Genomic DNA, 16225 nt, shown 5'->3' on the forward strand with positions numbered 1-16225 from the left:
AGCGGATGGTCCCCCTAGACCTCAATAACCTTCCAGGAGGAGATGAGCAAATACAACATTTTGGGGCCACCAATGGTGAGGAGGCATCCTACTCTGGTGTGGCCATGGAGAAGTCGCTTCGACTTTCCATGCCCCGTCCCAGTTTCTTCACCTGAAGATGGGCTTGCTACTCTCTGGCGGCCTTATGATCAGATGAGAATCTCGAGAAGCAATTCACAAGAGATTAACAGCGAAGCAGTGAAGAGGAAAGGTGGCCCAGGACTACCAACTTCATGAGAGTTAACAACAGAACACGGGGGCTGGAAAGGATGGCCTGGGGATGGATGGACCCTGGCTCTGACATTTGCTCACTGAATGATTTGGGGCCAGAGGTTTTCATCTGTAATAGGAGGGATAAGAACAGTGTCTTCCTTTGCCGGGCTGTTTAGAGAATCAAATGACCCTCAGAACGAAACGCTGAGCACTGAGCATTGAGCACTGAGCACTGATCATTGAGCACTGAGCATTGAGCACACAGCAAACGTTCAGTAAATGTGAGCTCTTGGTACCTGGACCTAATGATGCCTTCACTGGTAACTCTGGCACTGATGAGTTAGCTGACTAGACAAAGTCAAAAGATGGGAGGAAGTGGGTCCATGGAAACAGCAAAATCATCCCCACTTCCGGGGTATAACTCAAAGTTCCACCTAACGCGGGCGAGCTACTGATGTGTCCTTCATATCGAACAACAGACATTTGCAAGGGGCATGAAACGAGGGAAATAAGCAGTCAAAATGACCAATAGGCACTAGAGGCTTCCCCTGCTGAAGCTGCACAAGAGGGCAAGACAACTAGGCTCCTGGGAAGTGCGGACACTTCATTCATTCCTGTAACCCGGCACTCATTAAATGAGCTCCTACTATTTGTCAGTCACTGGGTTAGGCCTCAGGGACATCCTGGTGACCAAGACGGACATGAGTCCTGCCTTTAAAAAGCTCAGGGGTGAGAGGGGAAGACAATTAAGCAAGCAATGAGAGCGAGTGTGATGCATGCCAGGAGAGGGCACGTGTTGGGTTCTCGAAGGTCTAACCACAGTTAGGAGGGGGATGGTGCAAAAGCACGTTGCTGGGTCCTTGTGACAGCGTGTGCTCCATGAGCACAGCTTCGTGACGGGGAACCTGGAGATCTATGCATTATCCTTGTACAGATTAATAAAATAATAAAGCCCACAGATCAGTAATGCCTCATGACAAGCACTTTCATCCTGGACACCACCGTACTCAGGATTTTTCCAAAATATAGTGCAAGGTGTTAGACAAGGTGAGACCCCAGCTGCTTGGAAATTTCAGAGACCTGGTAAATGGGGACAAACCTCACACTGTTCTTTTACAAAAATAGTGAAATTCCACAGTTATGACAGCAAACTTCTTCGCAGGGGGTGGCAGGGAAAACAAGGAATACCTATGAGACAAACAAGTATTTATTGGGGATCTGTGAAATTCAGGACACTTGTTGAGACAAGGACACAAGTGCTGACCTTCAGAACTTTCTATTTAGACAGAAAATAAGATATTCATGTAAGTGGCCAGACCTGCATACAGTGTATAGGTAGAGACACGCAGGAGACTAGATTCATGGTGGCAGAAATCAGAAATCAGGAAAAGTATGATTTGAGTTCTGTTGAGGTTCAAAAAAAAAAAAAATCTTTCTTTTATCCTGGAATGAGAAAACAATTTTATGGGGGTGGCAGGGGGAAGCTTTACCCAGCATGACCCAATATCCACAAGCCATAAAGGTAAAGTCGGCTATAATTGCCAAGGTCAAATGTGAGCTGCCAGAGAAGGTGTTGCAGGCAGGAAGAGGCACACAGATACGAGGGGAACATGTTAGCACCCATGCAGAATTAAAGACGTGTCTGCAAGGGCACAGGACAGCGGAGCGACACCGACGGGACACCGGCGGGGGCTGACAAGAGGCGCTCCTGACATTGAGGAAAATCAAGTCAGCTTTACATTCTAGCCAGCATCCGTCAAAATCTTGTTAGAGGAGTACAGGGGAGGGTCAGCGAATCACTGCTGGTGGGCTCGCTGAAGAGAGACAGGGAAATGGCAGGGGGACTGTGGCCCCAAGATGGAGGGCTCTGTGGAGGGCACTGCTAAGGAACAGCTTCTTAGCTCCATTTCTGGAGGTGTAAAATAAGACGAAATGGATTTGGAATGAACTAAAGAGGGACCTCACTCGGACTCAAGGAAGACTTTTGAAAACTGAGATGGTAGGAACTGGCATTGGTCACTCAGAGCAATGGCAGGGACTTGGTCTCAGGGACACTTGAAAAGAAGAAAGACGGGGCACCTGTGGTGCAGGAGGTTATGCGTCTGACTCTTGATTTTGGCTCAGGTCATGGTCTCAGGGTTATGAGATCGAGCCCCATGTCGGGCTCTGTGATGGGCATGGAGCCTGCTTGGGATTCTCTCTCTCCCTCTGCCCCTCTCCCCACTCTATCTCTTAAAAAAAAAAAAAAAAAGAAGAAGAAGAAGAAAAGAAAGAGAAAGAGAGAGAGATAGAAAGACAGCACCTGTCCTAGCTAGTTTAGATTAATACCTCCTGGTCCTGCTACTGTGAAATCCTAATTGCTATAAGGGATCTTACCAAAGTTTCAAAGCATGTATCTAACAAAGGTCGAAAGTTCATTTAAGTTTATTTTGTTAAGAAAGAAGTATGTATGTGCAGAATATACATGTCATATATGTGCTTATAGTTTATAATTTAATTATTATAATTTATAATTACATATATAGTATGTATAATACTACATATTCTACACACACTATATTTTAATTTTAATTTTATTTAATTTTAATTTTAAAGAATATTCTTTAAAAATTTATACATACATATATATGAATGCATAAATATGTGTGTATATATATGTACACACACACAAATGCATCATTTTATATAGTTTTAAATGATCCTCAAATTTCAAAATCTAGTACATTTTTAAAAATGGGGCTGAGGAGGGGCACCTGGGTGGCTCAGTGGGTTAAGCCTCTGCCTTCGGCTCAGGTCATGATCCCAGGGTCCTGGAATCGAGCCCCGCATCGGGATCTCTGCTCAGCAGGGAGCCTGCTTCCCCCTCACTCTCTGTGTGCTGCTCTGCCTACTTGTAATATCTCTCTCCGTGTCAAATAAATAAAATATTAAAAAAAAATGGGGCTGAGGAGGCTGACAAAGAATTGTTGTATTAGCTGGGACAGGCTGGACTCTGGTGCAATAACAAACAATTGTAGTCTCAGCAGTTTAACCACAAGAACTGATTTCACACTCATGCCAAGTTGCCTGAAGGAGCAGGGGTTCTGCGGGACTCGGGGATCCAGTCAGCTTCCTTCTGGTGTCTCTGTAGTCTCAACACCTAACCTCTGGAGATGCAGTTAGGTGATTCAGCCTGGAGGCAAATGACATCACTTCTAGCGATGACCCTGTCACATGACCTCCCGCAACTGCAAGGTGGCTGGGAAGTACATAGGTAAGCGATCCTGGGGAGCCCTGATAACACTTAACCACAGCTGTCCATTTTAATTTTGGCCATGTAAATGCATTAGCACAATATACTAAAACCATCATGTCTTACAACAATGGGATGTGGAACATCAAAAGATGATGAATGCTAGAGAGACATCAAGGATGCATCTGCTTTGCTCCAAAAAGAAAAATGACAAGAAAAAAAATCCACATTCTCGATTTGTAATAACTCTCAAGCAACAAGAGCAAACCCATATAACCATGAGGAAAATAAACCGGTGAGGTTTCTGGAGGGCAGGTAAGATACATAAGGGGCTCACTGGGTGCAGGTAAAGATAAATAAGGCACCTTCACAAAAGAAACATTCCAGGGACATTCCCTTCAACAGTTTCTATCTACTTTTCCAGTTAGGACTTACAATAAAACATCTGCCTCCTGCAACAGAAAGACCTGGATTTCACATCGGTCCTATGATCTCCTTACCTACGTGACTTGACAAGAACAGCCACTCATCTTTTCTAAGCCTCAGTTTTCCCATCTATAAAATGGAGAGACATCTATCTACCAGGAGTGCCAAGAAGATGAGCTGAGTTAACGGGTGATACAAAGTACTTCGAAGAGTGCCCAGCACAGAGTTAGTGTAATGTTACTCCCCGCTTGGTTTTCAGACAAGGGAGCAAGAATGAGAGGTGCGAACATAAATTATAAAGTTGTTCTTGACAGACATAGGGACTGACCCACCCCGAGCACCCCTTCTTTCTTGCCCATTTGTTTTAGACTCCATATCACAGGGCACGTGGGTGGCTCAGTTGGTTGAGTAACTACCTTCGGTCAGGTCATGATCCTGGAGTCCCGGGATCGAGTTCTGCATTGGGCTTCCTGCTCAGCGGGGGAGGGGGGTGCCAGCTTCTCCCTCTGACCCCCCCCCTCATGCTTGCTCTCTCATTCTCTCTCTCTCAAATGAATAAACAAAATCTTAAAAAAAAAAAAGACTTCATAGCATGAATGTTTCTCACACTATGGGCACATTTCTAAATCTCGTGAAAAATAATCTGCCACACTTTAAATAACCCCCCCCCCCAAAAGGCCTTCCTTTCTCTTTTCCGCCATTTTAGGAATGTGCCTCATCTCAGACATTTTAATTATTCTTGATCCTGATAATCTAACGCGCAAAATTCTACCACTGCCTCTTATCCTTTTTTAATTATATTAATTAAAAGGAGAAATGTGGACAGGCTAGCATGGGCAAATCCAAATGAAAGACTGTTACAGATTTTGTTCCCTCGCCCCCAAAAGATTAGAAACTGCATCAATGATTTAAACATGCTTACCACCGCACATTTCCATGAAAATATTGTGAAATTGACACGATGTGCTAGAAAATGCCGCTTTTGTTTTAGAGAGAGAAAGCTGTACTTTCATTACAGCAGCTTTTGGGAGGTCCTCATTTTCATTAAACAGCTGAGCGAAACCTGAATTTTCTCGGTATAAAGGACGAGGAGAAGGAGCAAGAGTCGCACAGGGATGCTTTGGTTTTCCAGCACTTCCCAAATGTGGGCACTACAGCTCCCCGTGCTTCTCTGGGGAGAGAACGCCGGCAAAATGGAAGATACCCCAGAAAAAAAAAAAAGCTGAAAGCCTCGCTGCCTCAGAACACATTCAACTTGCAGCGAAGACCTGTCTTGGGAAAATTATCTTGGAAGATAACATGTCACAGATGTACAAAATGACATACTGTTTTTCTCAAGGAATGGGAACGACCTCCGTGCCAGGTGTTTTACACACTTTGTCTCATTTGGTCCTCACCGTCATCTCACACTGTCGCTTTTACTATCCACTACTGTACCCATGAGGACAATGACTTTCAAAGAGGAGCAAGAATGGCACCAGGACCCACAGCTGAGGTTTGGTCCTGGCTTTGAGGACAGAGCCTGCATTTCTTCCTTGGGTTCAGAGGTTCCCAAACGTCCTCTCAAAAACCAGGTGTGTCCCAGTCAGGATGTGAAACATTGGAAATCATTTATTATTAAAAACAAAAATATGGAGATTCCCTGGCCCTCCAAATTAGATGATCTTCTTCTTCTTTTTCTCTTTTTCTTTTTTTTTAAACTAGGCTCCATGCCAGCATGGAGCCCAGTGTGGGGCTTGGACTCATGACCTTGAGATCAAGACTTGAGCCAAAATTAAGAGTCAAGTACTTCACTGACTGAGCCACCATTTGATCAAAAAATCAATTCTTTTATAGAAAACTCATAGTATTGCTTCCTTAGATAACTCCTTTCCTTTAGAACTCTCACTGTGTTTGATGGAGCTGCACCCATCCTTGGTTAACGTTAATGAATTACCTGATTAATATCTCTCTCCAAAGACACTGCATGCTCTCTGAGGGCAGTGACTATGCCTTTTTGGGCATGTGTCCTGTTCCAAGCGTCTAGCACAGTGCCTGGTGACCTGACAGCTCCTGAATGTTTGTTAAATGAATAAAAAAGTTTGACAATAATTTTCTTGTCTGGAAATTAGAGAGAATTCAGGATTCTTCCTGTAAGAACATTTCTCTGCTCATTTGCATACCAACATGATTCTGTGAGTGGGGACGGAAAGGACGGATTTACCCTCTCTGAAGCATTTTCTCAGCTTCACTTCCATGATGTCACCTTCTCCTGGTTTCCATTCTATCTCGTGGCTGCACTTCCTCAGGTCCTTTTGCTGGTTCTCCTAATCTACCCAACAGCTAAAGACTGGCATTACCCAGGGCTCAGTCGTCAGACTCCTGCTCTTCTCTATCTACATGCACTTCCTGGATCTGGCCTAGGGTCTCCAATTCCACCTCAGACTAGCCTTTCCTCAAACTCAAGGCTTACAAATCTGGGTGTCTGAAGACTTCTCAGATTTACCAAGAGATCAGTCCTCACAGATCGGCTCTGCCGGTAAGTTTCACTCTCACAGTTACTGGTAACTCCATCTTTCCAATGGTTGAGAACAAATACCCCTGAGCTACCCTTCACTCGTTTCCTCCTCTTGCTCTGACATCTAACCCAGGAACTGGCAAACCACGTCCCATTGGTCAAGTCTACTGTTTCACATTTTTGCCAATACACTGGTACTAGAACACAATGATAATTATTCATTTATGCATGTCTACGGCCACATCCAGGTTTCAACAGCAAAGTTGAGTAGTTCCGACAGAGACTGTATGACCTGAAAAGGCTAACATATTTACTCTCTGACCCCTTTTACTGAACATTTTGTAATCCTTGACTTGTCCTGTTGGCTTTACCTTCAAAGTTCCTGCAGAACGGAACACTTTTCCACCATCCCCACCCTTCTCCCCCTGCTCCAAGCCACAGTCATCTCCCTCCTGGTTGGAGATGCAAGTCACCATCCGCGCTTGCCTCTCTCTGGCCCCCCCTTCAGTCTATTCACAAAATTGCAACCATAGTGATTCTCTGAAAATAGTGCGTCATGCTTTTACTCAAAATGCACCAGTACTGCTCATCTCAGAGTAAGGCCCTTGAGTTTGAGGCCCCATGACTTCTGTGAGACCATCTCCTGCTCCTCTCTGCCTTGACCTCACACGGACACTAGTCCTCACGCACACCAGGCCCATCTTCCTGGTCTTTGCACTGGCTCCTCTCTCTGTCTGTCTGAAAGGTTCCTTCTATAGATAGTAGCATGGCTCACTTTCTCACCTTTCTAGTCTGAAAAATGTCACTGCAGTGACTCTCCTATCCCAGATTGTCTTCCCTCCCACCTTGCTAATACTGCCAAACCTTTACCCTACTTTCTTTTTCCTTAGCACTTGGCACTCTTTAAAACAAGTTTTATTGAAATACAATTTACATATCATACAGTTCACCCACTTAAAGTGTATAATTTGATAGATTTTAGTATACTCACAGACTTACGCAACCATTATCATGATCTAATTTTAAAACACTTTCACCAACCCTTCATACCTTAGCCAGGAATAATCACTCCCCATTTGCCCCACTATTCCAGCCCCAAGCAGACATTGATATATTTTCTCTGTCTATAGATTTGCCTATTCTGAGCACTTCATATAAATGGAATCATATAATATGTGAACTTTGGTAATTTGTTTCTTTCACTTAGTATATTTTCAAGGTTCATCATCATGTTGTAGCTTGTACCAGAGCTTCATTCCTTTTTACTGTTGAATAAGAAGCCGTCCTACAGGTATACATTTTCTTCATCACTCCATCAGCTGATGGACGTTTGGGTTGTTTCCACTTTTTTGACTATTATCAATAGTGCTATGGGGAACATTTGTGTAGAGTTTTTTTTGAAGATGCATGTTCCACTTTTCTTGGGTATACATCAAAGAATAGAATTGCTGGGACAGGGCGACTTGGTGGCTCAGTTGGCTAAGTGTCTGCCTTTGGCTCAGGTCATGATCCCAGCATCCTGGGATCGAGTCCCACATCGGGCTCTCTGCTGAGTGGAGAGCCCTTCTCCCTCTCCCTCTGCCTACTTGTGCTCTCTATCTCTCTGTCACATAAATAAATAAAAATCTAAAAAAAAAAAAAAAAAGAATTGCTGGGACATAGGGTAATTCTATTTAACATTTAAAGGGAGTACCAATCTCTTTGCAGAGACTTAAGAATCAGCTCTTAATCCTATGAGAGTTCCCTTATTTGTGATAAGTTGTTTTCCCCTGCTGCTTTCAAGATTTTCTCATTATCTTTTCACATTCTTACTGTGATGTGCCTCAAGGTAGTTGAGTACAGATCTTCTTAAATTTACCTAGTTGGGTTGTATTAGCTTCTTGGATGTGTAGACTGTATTTTTTCATCAGATTTGGAAGTTTCCACTATTATTTCTTTAAGTATTGTTTTCCTGCTCTTTCTTCTCTCTTTAGCTAACCCCATCACACATATATTGGTGTGCATAATACCATCCCATCGTTCTCAAACACTCATTCAGTAAATCAAACCATCACACTGTGCACTTTAAACTTTATATAGTGATGCATGTCATTTATTTCTCAAGAACACAGGGAAAAAAATTAAATTATCTTTGAAAAGCTGTTCATTTTTCTTTTTCTCCCTATTCCTCAGACTGCATCATCTTGATTGATCTACCTTCACGTTTTCAGTTTCTTTCTTCCTCCGGATTAAATCTGCTGTTGAGCCCCTCTAGCGAGTTTTTCATTTCAATTACATTTTTCAACTCCAAAATTTCCATTTTTTCAAATAATTACTTTTTAAAAATAACTTCTCTTCATCAATATTCTCTATTGGATGATAGATCATCCTAATGGTTTCCTTTCATTCTCTAGACATAGTTCCCTACAGTTTTTGCACATATTCATAATCACGGGCTTAAAGTCTTTGCCAAAGAAATCTGTCATCTCTTTTGCTTACTATTTCCCGGTGTAGGGGCCAGGTTTTCTGGGGGTTTTTGTTTGTTTTTTCTTTTTTAATGACTCATGATATTTTGTTGAAAAGGAACATTTTAGACAATATATTGAAGCAATTCCGGATACTGACCTCCTCCCTCCCTTTTCTGGAGCTTGATGTTATTGTTTATTTGTTTGGTGACTAGCTAGACAAGTTGAGTGAAGTCTCTCCTCTGCAGGGTGCAGCCTCTGCTGTTGCTACTCAGAGCGCATGGGTACCTTCTCTCTGAGCACCTGGCTGATTTGTATTTATGGTATCACACCCAGCTGTTAGCTTCCATTAATTGCTAGCTGATTGTTCTACTATTTTTGACAATAGCCTGGGGCACAAATTGCTCCACCGTTTGATCTAAGGTAGGGCTTCTTTGCAGGGGCAGGGTGTTCCCAATCTCTAAAGTGCCCCTCCCAGGGTGAAATCATAGTCCTAGACTGAGAGCTAGGTGGATAGGGAACCCCATGTTCTTGGCTGCATACTCCCAAAGAGAGCCTCCATCACAGCGATCTGTGATCATGATAAGGGCAGCAGGAGAGGGGTGGGTCATGGTTCACATGCCACAGACTCTCTCTTCTTACCAAGATTTAATAGCTTTTCTTGAAGAGGTATTTCTGCATTTGCTACATGCCCTTGAGATAATTTTCAGAAATCTTAAATAGTTGTTGGTTTGTTTTTTTTTTTAATAATGCTCACAATCAAATGATTATTTCCCTGGTTAAAGGGTCTGCTGTGCTCCCCACACTGTCATTTTGGAAACTGATGCACAGGACTGAATATTCTTAAATCATCATACATTTTACTTGCTTATGTCACTCTATGTTCTGTCTCCTTATGGAGGCCTGAAGAGTAAAGCACTAGGGGATGGTAGGCAAGATTTTTGTTCCATTGAGCACTCTATCCTCGAAACCCAGAACACTGCCTTATACACAGTAGGCCCTTTAAAAACATGGTAGAATGAAGTGCCCAGTGACCCATGGCCTATCCCGTGTCTACCATGGCCGTTCATAAACCGCCACAGCGGATGATCCATTTAGGATTGTGACAATTATTAATAACTGGGGTCCTTTATATCCATGTAACATTTTTGTTTGTTTGTTTGTTTTTGCAATTCTCTCACAACCCTGGGCAACTGTCACACCTGTGTATGTCATCAGGCAGGTGACTGATGGAGAGAAAAGAATGCAAAGAACAGCTATGGATCCATACTTCTTAACCCACCGTGCTGGATTCTTCCTGTTCCTTTGAATCTTAAATCTTCTTAGCATCTATAAATAGCTATGAAGAGCAGACTCATTTATCTGGGTTAAAAGAGAGTCCTGCTACAATGAAACTAGCCCTGGAATTGGAAAAGAAATCTGTGTTTGATTCTGTGCTCCAGAACTCACAGTCTGTGTGACACGGGTAAGTTGCTTAACCTCTCTGTTTTTCAGAAGTCTTCTGTGAAACATGTGAGTAACAGTGATAACTCTAATACCTCTCGTTACAGGAGTCCAAATCATCTTCACAAAGCACTCTGCACAGTACAGGATGCAGCAAGAACACTCTGTCAGCGTTAGACACTATTATTATTATCCATTAAACAGTCATCACAGACCTGCCTCTGGCTCTGCAGGCAGATTGTTCATGTGGTGCACTGTGCAAAATGGCCTTTTGAGAACTGCAGAAATAAGTCTTCCTGGCTCGCCGGGCTGAGAAAAAGCCCTGTTCATGTTTGCTTCAGTCCCACTCCATCCTTCCACTCCTCCGAGCCTGTGTCCCAACTTGTCAGCCTTCCGACTCAATGAGGCTCTTTGGGAGAACCTGGGATTCCTGCCTCAAGACCCTCACTTTCCTCAGGCAGGAAGTTCCTGGGACAAGGCCCATTGTTTTCAACACTGCCTCCCGGCAACCACCTTGCTCAACAGAGAACCCAGCCAAGGCAAGGTCTGAGCTACAAAAAATAGGTAACACAACTTGAAACGCCAGCGGAAATGGACAGTGGGAGAAGTTCAGTGACACACGGTCATGTGCTTCCCTATAGAGAAACTGGCAGTGTTTGCCCTAACGTGGGAGGGTCCGACCCACTGAGACAGCCAGCGTCTGGAGGAGAGAGGAAAGGTCCCTGATGGCCAGGCATCTCTGGATAACAGGGGGTCTGTGAGGCAGGATGTATCCAAGGGCAAATCCTGACTCTGCCCCTTATTAGCTGTGGGAACTGCAACAAGTCACTTTCCTTCTCTCAGCCTCTTCTAACAGTCTCTGCCTCGTGGACTTTCTGGATTATAGGAGATACTACAGGTAAAACTGCCAAGCACACAGCTTCTTAAAAAATGTTCTTTTAATTTTTTTTTTAACTTTTAATTTAATTTTTAAAATTGATTTTTAAAGTTTTAAAAAATTTTTATTTAAAACATTTAAATTTTTTTTGAATTTTAAAATGTCTGAGTGTAAATATGCCCTGAGTCACACTCTGGACTGTGAGGATGACCAGAGCTGCCCCCCACCCACCCTGGCCTGAACAGCCAGCAGCCCACAGGGTCAGTGCGCCCGGGCTGTGAGCTGCCTCCCCACTGAGGCCCACAGAGCCCTTGACAGCCCAGAGGGTGTTCACGCTGCCTTGTTGATTCTTCCTGTTCCCCTCGACGCCGCAGCACAGCGAGCAGGAGCCCTGCTGGGGCATCCTCAGGGTCGCCGGAGGACAGGCCCGAATGGATATCGGAGCAGTCTGCTGTGGTGAATTATTTAGCACCCGCTCTCCATGGCAGCAGCCCCATTCATCCGGCAGGAGCCACATTCCTCGTCCCGTAAGTGGCACATGCAGAGCCTGCTGGCAGAGCCTTTACTGCTCAACTCAGCACAGCTGGGGAGGCCGTGCAAGGAAGGGCTGTTCGGAGCCTAGCCAGCAAGAAGACATGTGCACAGAGTGTTTGGCTAGCTGGGAGGAGGGGAGCAAACAGTCCTGGCCCCAGAAACACCAGGGATGGAAGAAGCTTCGAGGCAGCTGCCCAGAAAGAACAGGAATGTTTCTTGGAGGGACCCTTTGGCAGAGCCAAATCAGAACCACCAGCTGCTACCCACAGACCTTCTAAATGCCCAGACTCTTGGGATCTCTGAGATGACTGCTGTCAGGAAGACCTAGCCAGCCACAGGGCCATACGTGGAGAGAAGATTTATAAGCCAGAATTATAGGTGACATTTACAACATACCCAGCTTCTAATATAATCCTCAGGACAAGCTTCAAGGTGATACCAACAGTGTAAGGAAACGGAGTTACAGACGAGGAAACGGACGCTCAGAGAAATCGAAATAGCTCTTAAGGACATGCATTCCTCCAAGTCCTGATTCTATATCCTTCTTCTGTTCATGGCTGTCCTTAAAACCTTCACGCTGCTTGCTGAGTCTGGTCTTCCCTCTCCGTCCCATTCCATCCTAGGTTTGGGTTGATCTTGACATAAAAGATCTTCCTCCAGGATTAAGAGACAAGTTCCCTGTGCTTGTCATGAATGCAGCGTTAGCCCGCCACAGCCCCTCTTCGTGGCCACACGGACGCGTACACCCAGCTAGAGCCACCCTGCGGGCTATGCAGTGGTTTAGGATAGATCTGGGTCAGTGTGACGCTCTTATTTGAGGAAAGAGATGCTCTTCGAACTAGGAAATGCAGCAGATCTGTAGGCCTAGGAGGACTCCGAGACTCCTCCTCTGGGCCTGCAATGCCTCAGGGAGTCTATCGTAGGGGTTCTACAGAATTCAGCCCTCTGCCTTGGCCAAGTTAGTCACCCACAGGATAGGCTGGGGGCTTTGAGACACTCCCACCCTTGTAAAAAAACAAAAAACAAACAGAAAACCAAACGTGGCATATCTAAGCCTCGACTTCCCAAAGTGGACTCCCGGACTGGCAGCACTGGCGTCACCAGGGAACCCGCTAAACACGCAGGTTCTCGGGCCCCACCTGGCCCCACCGAATCCAAGGGGGAGCCCCCAGCGGGTCTGCATGCAGCCTGAACTGTGAGGAAGGGTGGTCTGACTAAGCCCCAGGACCTGCTGTAGAAAGCCGACAAGAGGAAGAAGGAGTGAGATGGGATGACCTCCGAGGGGTCCAGCATGGTCAGCGGGTGGTGGGATTCCACCCACTTCCGTTTTGCTGGGCCTGTATCAGAGGTAGGGAAACTGCAAAGAGCCAAACAGAATAGATGTTGAGCTCTGAAGGCGCTACATTCTCTGACCCAATGCCTCAGCCCGGCTCCTATGGCGATCCTCGGTAAACCAGCGGGAGGTGGGGCTGAGTCCGGTAAATCTTTAAGCAGGTGCCGGCCCAATCTGGGCTGTAGGGTGGGGCTCGCCAGCTGGACCTCCGCACAACAGCTTCTCTTGGCAAAAAAAGAAAAGAAAAAGCCTCAGAAGATCTGGCCATTCTAAGCTCAAGTTCCCGAGACCCACTGATCAGGTAGACCCGCTGAACCGGGCAGCCCTCCTCAGGCTGGGGACACTCAGGTTCTCCAGGGTCCCTACCTCTTCCCTCCCAGACACCAGGGCAGAGATCAGTGAGCTCCCATTACTATCCTGCTCATTGTCTCATTCACCTGTTTATACCGACATAAATGTGCATTTTTCCATATATATGTGTGCACATGTGTGGAAGTGCGCACGCATGTGCACATATGTGTATTTTAACATTCACAGCTTTCAGTACGTTTACACTATGGATACCACAGTAGGAGGAAGCCCAGTTTTGAATCCTTGCTCTGTCCTTGATGCTGGAACTTGAACGAGAGTCTGATCCTCTCAGAGGCGTGGCTTCCTAGTGTGTCCAAATGCAAAAGCCACTGCTCCCAGGGTCGCTGTGAGAACAAGCGGCCGAAAGTCTGTGACTGCAGCACACAGGACTCCGCAGGACTGGCCCAGTAGAGCAAAGGGTTTGTTCCATTTTGTTTTCTCCTATATCAGGTGTTTAAATGATTCCTTAAATCAAAATGGGTACTATTCCAAGGCACTGGTCCTGTCCTTATCCACCTCACACCCTGTGCCTGAGAGACCGTGGCAAGACCCCTGCCTGTGTATTACTTTGCTCAGATCGTCCGGAGGGTTCTTTGGAGAGCTCAGGACGCCAGGTGTGACTTCTGATCATCGTCTCTCTTCCGCAAGCCGCTCAAGGGGTCAGAGGTCTTAAGGGAGCCTTCCACCCTCATTCAGTTTTCTTTCCTCTTCTTCCCATTTCACACGGACCCAAATAAATAAATAATGTGTACATAATGATATTCATCTCTTTTTTTTTTTTAATAGAAGGAAAAGGGCCTATTTATTGTGACTTCTTAGCAGTCTAGCTGGAACCCTGCATTTTAAGTTACATGAAGCAAACACAGCATTTTGAACACTGCCTTTCTCTTTTTTTTTCTTCCTTCTTCCACAAAGGAAGTTCCTCTACCAAACCTCCTCCGTCTTTCTTCCACTTATACCCTTTTCCCACCCGATCTCTTCTAGAAAATGTCTCTTGAAAGCAAACACATCAATCTTTAACTCATCTGGGTGGTATGTTTCACAGAGAATCACAAAGGTTCTTTGATTGGTTACACAGTTAATTTTCCATTTACATTACTGAGCAACAATTTATTCTACAATAAAACTAACCAACCCTGGGAGTCCACTTCAGCCAACGCCTTGGCCGGAAGCCAAGATTCCAGGATTCTTTCATTTCTATCACCCCAACTCCCGTATTTGCACCGGTCACCGATCCTTCCCAGTGGCTTCTCCTGGGATGCCTTTCACCCACGCCATCTCCCGCGTGTCTAAGACACCGAGCACCAGCCCGAGAATGGCGGTCTTTGGCTCCCGCTGGCGAGCACAGTGGAACCAAGCGTGCACCTGGCCATCTGTAAGAGCTCAGGCCGACCAAGAGACTTATAAAAGGGAAAGGGAGGCAATGATGACAGAAGGGTACTGAGGATACTGAGCTCTCACTATGACCCATCATCCCAGGAGAGAATGAGGGCCTCCATATGCGAAATGAGAAACGGGCGTGATGGAACGGAAGTGTGAACGTGGTTCTGTCTTGCCCTAAGGTCTGCGGCTGACAAACACAGGCATGGACCGAGAGGGTCCAGCTGTGGTGCGCATGTGAGCACCACTCTAAGGACAGGGCTGTCACTACCTGAGGATGGGCTCTTGTTTTTTAACTTCTGGGGACAATGGTGAGGACGGTGTTTCTGGGCTGGGCCCAGACCAGGGATTCGACCTTGGTATTACGGTCTGTGTCAGACAATCTGTGCCAGGTAGTTCTTGGCTCTGGGGCTCTGTGCCACACACTGTTAGTTATTAGTGTCTCTGGCTTCTGTCCACCAGGGGCCAGCAGCACCCCTTTTCCTAGAAATGCCTGCGAACATGGCCAAATGTTCCCCGGGGGACAAAAATGCTCCGGCTGGGAACCAGTGGTCTAGAAGTAGTTCCTACTTTACCATAAGTTATTAACTGCCTCTTTGGGGGCCATATGAGGTACAGGTGAAGAGCACAGATTTGAGCATCAAACATATCTGAGTCAGAATACTCAGGTCTGTCACTTAGCAGCTCTGCGGCCTTGGATGAAGTATTCAATCTCTTTGAGCTTTTCGGTTTAAAATGGGACAGAGTTTTATATTTTGAGGCTTAAAGGAGAAAATGCAGATGAAGGCTTTAGCAGAGTGCCTGACATAGTAACAATGTGATAATGGCAGCCACTGTTACTGCGATTAAGGAAAAACAGATGTTAGAAGGTGTCTAACCACCTCCTCTCATAGATAAGTACGCTGAGGCTCAGAAATAGGAGGTATTACTTCTAATTAGGACTTGTTCTACTTCCCCAAGAATACAAAATTTTGGCCGCTGCTCCAAATGCCCACGATCGTTTCGGCCCCATAAAACTGTATCTTGGAGGCTCCTAGTACCTTATTTCCATACTTCCCCTATACTTTCATCTCATAATTGCTAGGATTCCAATCTGTGGCAGTCAAATTATGGAAAGGGACAAGTTGAGTCCCTTAGGGAAGGACCTACCATCCATTTGGCGGAGTGATGGATCCAAGACAAAAGAGAACAGGAGATAAAGAAGAACTTGAAGAAATCACCAAAGGCTCCGAGAGACGCTTCCAGCATTTTTGCAGTTACAGTATTTTGGCCCTGATAGTCTGTTGAAATCAACCCTGGGGGCGATATACCCCACGTTGTTTGATTTTGTTCAGCGAAAATATTTGGGCCACCACTTGGTAACCACGGCCAGAAACCCTGGGATCTCAGTTCAGGCGGAAAAACACCATCTCGATACGCTCCAGTTTATACCCTCATTTGTGCCTTGTCATTTTAA

At 45.4% G+C, this 16225-nt stretch overlaps 1 protein-coding gene across 3 annotated transcripts in view; it reads right to left on the bottom strand.

Moving 5' to 3' along the window:
- Nucleotides 1-16225, bottom strand: part of PRICKLE2 (prickle planar cell polarity protein 2) — a 319449-nt gene that overhangs the window by 116534 nt on the left and 186690 nt on the right. Inside the window, exon 1 of one of the 3 annotated variants that reach the window (XM_045991602.1) lies at nucleotides 4327-4355. The exons of the other annotated variants lie outside the window; for them this stretch is intronic. The gene's annotated coding sequence lies outside the window, so the exon portion shown is untranslated. Of the gene's footprint in view, nucleotides 1-4326; nucleotides 4356-16225 lie in introns of those variants that run through there. 3 annotated transcript variants of the gene reach the window in all.

Source organism: Meles meles, chromosome 20 (genome assembly GCF_922984935.1).
Source record: "Meles meles chromosome 20, mMelMel3.1 paternal haplotype, whole genome shotgun sequence".
Lineage (NCBI taxonomy): Eukaryota > Metazoa > Chordata > Mammalia > Carnivora > Mustelidae > Meles > Meles meles.